General features: G+C 46.6%; 1 protein-coding gene across 2 annotated transcripts in view; it reads left to right on the top strand.

The window, feature by feature from the left end:
- The first annotated feature begins 4,078 nt into the window (after positions 1-4,078).
- LARS2 (leucyl-tRNA synthetase 2, mitochondrial) overlaps positions 4,079-6,000 on the top strand; it is a 91,482-nt gene continuing 89,560 nt past the window's right edge. The window contains exon 1 of one of the 2 annotated variants that reach the window (XM_049816550.1): positions 4,079-4,188. The gene's annotated coding sequence lies outside the window, so the exon portion shown is untranslated. The remainder of the gene's footprint in view (positions 4,189-6,000) is intronic. The other variant, XM_049816549.1, reaches the window with a different exon arrangement.

The raw sequence follows: 6,000 nt of genomic DNA, 5'->3' as shown, positions 1-6,000 counted from the left end.
AAAAGAAAACGGGAATGTCAGCATTATGGAAAATAGTTTACTACCAAGGTTGTTATTAAGACAGATACAAATGTCATTATATCATTAATTTCCCATAATGAAAGGAGACTGAGCAAACAGCCCAGGTTAACAAGCAAAACTCCCATGGGGAAGGTGGGGATCATGGGAAGGTGGGGTTCTCTTGTATTTGTCCCATTACAATACACCCCACCATTTGTGGGGTTCCTAGTTTGATATTTTGGCTTAAGCCCCTGGCACATCTGGACACTCTTGAATGTAGAAATTAAAGAACAAAGCAGAGGTAGAGTAGCCTCTAAACTCTCTGTAATTTTCAGCGATATCTCAAGCTCCCTCTCATTTAAAGAGAGCATAATTACCCCTGGTCATGTTCTCTGGCTCTTTTTCTGTTTGTCATACATACAGCTGGTGAATTACCTTCCTTTCACAACCTGGCCCACCTTCCACCCATCCAAACATGCATACAGGGCACAGCAGACAGGAAAATCTGACCTCCCATTGCTGGATGAGGAAGATATCTCGGAGAGGTTAGCAGACTTTGATGCGACTACAGAAAACAGTATCAGACTTTGGAGGAAAGCTTTGGTGTGCTTTTGGCTGTCGTCTTCACACCATGGGACAATCATTCATTGCCATATCTGGGACTTACTGCTGACATGGGGTCTCGGTGTTTTTAAAACAGTGATGCCAAACAATTAGTGCTTAATAGACAGGCAACTCACTACTACTCTTACCATGAATAAGCCAATGAACAAGCCCAGATACCAAATAACAGTGTGTATCTGCATTCGTTTTGATCTTCATGGATTATCATGCTATGCAAATTACCTTTGCTCTTCATTCCTTCTGAGTATGCTTCTGGTTGGTCTCAGTTTTTCTCACCTAGTTTTAATTTCTGTTTACAGATAATCTTGCACCTTCTTTAGCTTCAGCTGATATTGGCTGCCTTCCTCACTATCAGAATCCAGACAGCACAATAAGCTTCAATAAAATCAATGGGAAAGTGACACAAATTAAGAGTTCAATACATTCTCAGAGTAAGTCCCCATTAGTATCTTGACAGAAGTAATCTTCTACACAACCTGAAGTAACACACAATTCAAACCTGTGTTGAATGTGCTTGGCTTGTTATTGTTAGCAGCTAATCAAAATCAGACCAGCAAGTCCTCCCCGAAGAAAATAAGGAATAATAGAAAATGGTATTCTTTGGTTTTTAGTTTTCTCCAGATTATTTTTTTGGAAATAGTGGGTGCAAAGTGGCACCTATAGCCAAGACTTGGCACAATACTGTGCCTCTACCCATTTATAAATCCCTCCTGCAGTTCCCATTTCAGCAGTATCACAAGCTACGTCTGACTTTAACCAAGCCCAGTTTTGGTTGTTGCATAATATGGCGAATAGAGAAGTGCTGGAGGCTCCACATGGGCCCAGACCTAAATCCTCCTGCGATATGGCAGGTCTGTGTTTGTGTATAGCATCCACCTAACTTCCCTGAAAGCATTTAAGATTGTGATTAACTTATTATTAATCTAAACAGATTATCCTCAGCTTCAAGCAAATGAAACATGTAAGTAGATTGTCAGGATAAGAAAGCAGTATTTTAGTGAAATGAACGGATTAAAAAGATAAAACAAAGGTCTGACTACTCAATCAGCTATAATCTTGATGGTAGGCCTTGAAAAATATAAGTCAATATGTTTAATGTTAGGTACTTCAACAGTCCAGAGACTGAAATGTATTTAAAAAATCATAATTCTAAATTTGAGGCAGAGATTGGGCTTTCAAAATGTTTTCAAGACAACAGAAAACAATTCTCTTGTTAATTTTGCTACCTCCACTCACTCTGAGCTCTACCATGTTGTCCCCAGTTGAGGTGAAGGGCCATACACACCCAAAGTAAAGAGGTGCAAACAAAGATGGCCAGCTCTTCCACATCAGGTCCCTTCTCTTTGGAAGTGGGAACCTCTAAGGTTCCTGAGCTGAATCCAACAGGGATGACAAATCAGAGCTGTGAGCTGCACAGCCCACCATACGAATGAAAATTAAATTCAACAAGGGTTCATCTTAATAGGCCAGGCAGGGGTTGGATGCACTGCTCGCTCATCTGTCAATCCTTAGCAGGCAGTAACCCCGGCAGAGCACAGGGAGTGAGCAGGGACACAGGCCCTCAAACGGCTCCATGTGAATCAGGAGAATGCAGGGGTCAGGGCCAGTGTGAAGGAAATCACCCTTTGAAGTGAAAACATGTCCCAGCTGGTCATGAGCTCTGGTTTATCCTGAGGAAGGGTCTCAGACAAGGACTGTGCTGCCGGTCGTCCACCTGCCCTCCCCCCCCACCAGCCAGGAACTCGCACGGCAGCTCAGAGATTTGAGATGGGAAGGTCTGTTAGACCAAAGTCACCATCACTTGCTGAAAGGGAGATCAACAGGAAAGCAAACTAAAATTGTGCACACAGTCCTGGTGAAGCCGTACTAGTTTATAAGCAGGGTAAGCATCAGAGCTGCTCTCAGTTCATTTTTGTGGTGAAAAGGTTATAAATTAAGCATGCTTGACAGGTACACACATCCAAGCAGAAAGCTTATACTCAGTAAATACTGATTTTTAGTCATCGAAGAAGCCCGCATCCCTAGAGTACAAAGATGTTCACTGTACTGGAGGCATTGCATTGCACAAACAGAAAGTGTTGCTTTAAACTCTGCTGGAAACACAACAGTGAAGAAAAAGGTTTAAAAATGAAAAGAATCAACGGTTACCACCTGCAAAAGGGCACAATCCCCAGGGGAAAAAAAAAAAGTATTCTTGTTCCTTGGAGGCTACTATGAGCTACTTGCAGTAATTAAAACCAACTCTGAACTGTACAGTGTTGACAACAGGGTAAGATGTTGTTTTCCAGCCAGATGTAAAATTAATTACACTGCTCTAGATTATCTTTATTGACTTCTGCTTTTTTTCTCATTAGTCCAAAATATGTCACAAAACAACTATTGGCTTTATTTCAGAATCTGTATCTTAAAAAAAAAAATATTACAGAGGGAAATAAAACTACTGAAAACAAAATGCTACTGAAATCTAGCCCTAAACTATACGGTCACTTTACAGATTATCTGTATATGCCGTGGAGGCAAGCAATATTAATCAAACACTGTGCAATTTACACAGACAATCCCAGTTAATGTTTTTATTTACTGTTGGTCTCCTAGGTTTGCATGTTAAATATCCAAAATACAAAGATATAGTGACAAATCCAGCCTCACATTGCCCAGCACAAGATCCTGCGGACCCTTTAGCGTGCTCTTCAGTGTGCCTCAGGTCACTACCTTGCTTTGATCCTCCATCCTCCTCGTCAAACGCCTACTGAAACGTTTGCAGGACTGAGGGGCCAAGGACTTCAGAGCTACCAGACCACCATTCCCAAGGCAAAGACTGTGATCTCGGTAAGCCCTTGTAACATGTAAATACAGTCTACATGCTCTGTCTGCGGTGGGGTGCTGTTTGGTCTTCTAAAATGCGTACCTGTACCTTAAGCTATCAATTAAAACGGTTGCTACCCACCTCTAATAGGTTAACAACTGCCTACCGCTGTTGAAATCCAACTTTTGCCCTAGATTTTGCAGGGCAAGTCTTCAGTGCAGGCTCACAGGGGAACCTGCTTAAGCAGGCAAGGCGCCCCGCAGCCTTCGGAACGGCTGCCCTGCCGGAGGCCCACGCTCCCCTCCCACCCTGCCTACTGTGAGGCTCGGGGCTTCGGAACACGGGAGATTTCCTCAGGTTTTGTCGGCTCTCAGACACTTTGGTTCGGGCGGAGGAGGGCAAGGACCTGCGCGGCAAGGCCTCAGGCACTCGACTGGGCTGGGCGGGCCGGGCCGGGCCACGGTGGGCTGGGCTGGGCTAGGCGGGAGAGCTCAGAACTGGGCCGGACTGGCCTCCAACCGGGCTTTGGACCCCCCCCCGCCCCGCGCCCAGCCGCGGGGAGAAGCCGTTCCGCACCACTGACCCTCCGCAAAAGCTCCGGCGGGGCCGGCGCCGCGCATGCGCAAGAGGCGGGGCGGAAGCGGCACACGCGCCATACGGGCCGCCGGCGCCAAAACCGAGACCAAGATGGCGGCGCCCGCGGCGAGGAAGGGAAGTTGAGGGTGCGCGAGGCGCGGTCAGCGGGCTCCCGTGTGCAGGTAACGGTCCCTCAGCGGCGGGCGCGAGCGCGAGCGCGGGGCTCGCCTCCTGTCAGGCCAACGGCTCTAACTGCCGACTGTCTCTGCTTCTCCTCACGCTCCCCCTCGGGCGGCCTTTGCCTCCGGTGCCTGCAACCGTGCGCCTTCCGCTCTTCCCCCGGCCCGCTCCGTTCGTCTGGCTGCCCCCGCCGCAGCCCCTCGCAGGCGGCCGTGCCGGCGGCGCGGTGAGCCTCAGCACCCCTCTGAGTCTCCCGCCCCGCCGTGACTGGTCTTTCCCGCCGAGGGAGCTGCCTGCTCCCGTGCCTGCTGCCCCAGCAGCCGGCCACCCCCCACCAGGGCTTTTGCTAGTTAAACTGCGGGGGGGCAGGAGCGTAGGGAGGTTTTGGTTTTTTTAATTCAAATTTGAGCCACAGGGTAAAGAAAGGAATTTGATTGCCTGCCTGCCTAACTTGCAGGGTGAGTGAAATGTGTTGGCCCTTACCAAGCAATTTTCAGTACCTTAATGTAGTAAAGGTTCCCTCTCCTGTGTGCTTATTCCATCTTTCCAAAGCAGGGTCTCAACCTTTGTTCCTCTGTCAGTCCAGCCCCTTCCTCCCTTCTTGGCACACCTGCCCGAGTTGGACAGTTACGGCTGGTAACCTGCTCTTTTGAAGACCCACACAGTGCTGGCCTGGGATCCCCTTAACTGGGGTGGGGAGGAGCATTCTTCTTGTCCTAGTCCCATGCACACCTGTCTGGAAAGGCAAAACCACGTAGTGCCACATCTTTGGCATTTGGTTGTCCTCTGTGCTGCATGTCCTTGCTTGGCCCAGTGTGTGGCTTGCTGATTGTTGCATCTTGTGCGTGAGGGGGTCTGGGAGCAGGAAAGAGACTGCAGATCTCTTTCTCGTCCTGGAAGTCCCTGTGTTTAAATGAGCTTTGCTCTAACGCTGTGTAACCCAGGCTGTGGTCCCTTTCTCACTTGCATCCAGTGCTTGTGTGACCCATAGGGCCTAAGATCACCCAAATGTGCCCTGGCAGACATGACATTGGCAGGTGGGCAAGTGAAGAATTTGCATGTGTGTAACTTGTGTTTTAAAATACGTATTTTGTAAGTCAGCAATGCTGAAAGTGGCCTGCCATAAGGAAGTGCTCCTTTCTGTTGTAAAATAAATTGAAGTAATGGAAATAAGACCTAAGTAGTACGGAAATCATGAATAAGAATAAGCAAAACAGTGAAGTACTGAAATGTTCTTGCTAATTTTGAGCTGAGTGAGTAAGTGTAAGGTTATGGTGGGGGAGAAGTTAAGTGTCTCCTGAATAACTCCTGTGCACCTGCACAGGGAATCCTGAGTTCAGCCGTGGATTTGTTATTATGACGAATGAGAGCAACTTTAGAGATTAACAACAAAAAATTCAAAGCACTGGTGTGTATGTAAATAAGTATGTCAATATAAGGCATGTATATAAATGAAAAAATGTTTAAAAGAGTTTGCTTGATAAGTAAGAGAGAAGAGATGCAATTCTGTAGATATGTAATGAGACAGGCAATGAGGGCTTGCGTACGCATATGTGGTAAATGTTAAGGAAGTATATCTCCCACTAGCTTACTGGGGACCTAATTTAGGTGGTATAGCAATTATTTCTACTGATAATGTTGCTGTTGTATGGGAAATACATAAATAAAACTGTTTCTTATACAAGGTTTCTCTACACAGAGATTTTACTGATGTAACTGCAAGAAAAATTATGAACAGACTGAATAGCTAGCTTGGTACAACAGTCATGTATATAGGCCAAAATTTGAAAAAAAACCCACCCCACAACCATAGA

The sequence above is a fragment of the Accipiter gentilis genome, chromosome 14 (genome assembly GCF_929443795.1).
Source record: "Accipiter gentilis chromosome 14, bAccGen1.1, whole genome shotgun sequence".
Classification (NCBI taxonomy): Eukaryota; Metazoa; Chordata; class Aves; order Accipitriformes; family Accipitridae; genus Astur; species Astur gentilis.
Note: the sequence above shows the minus strand (reverse complement) of the source record. Positions and strands in the feature narration are given on the sequence as shown.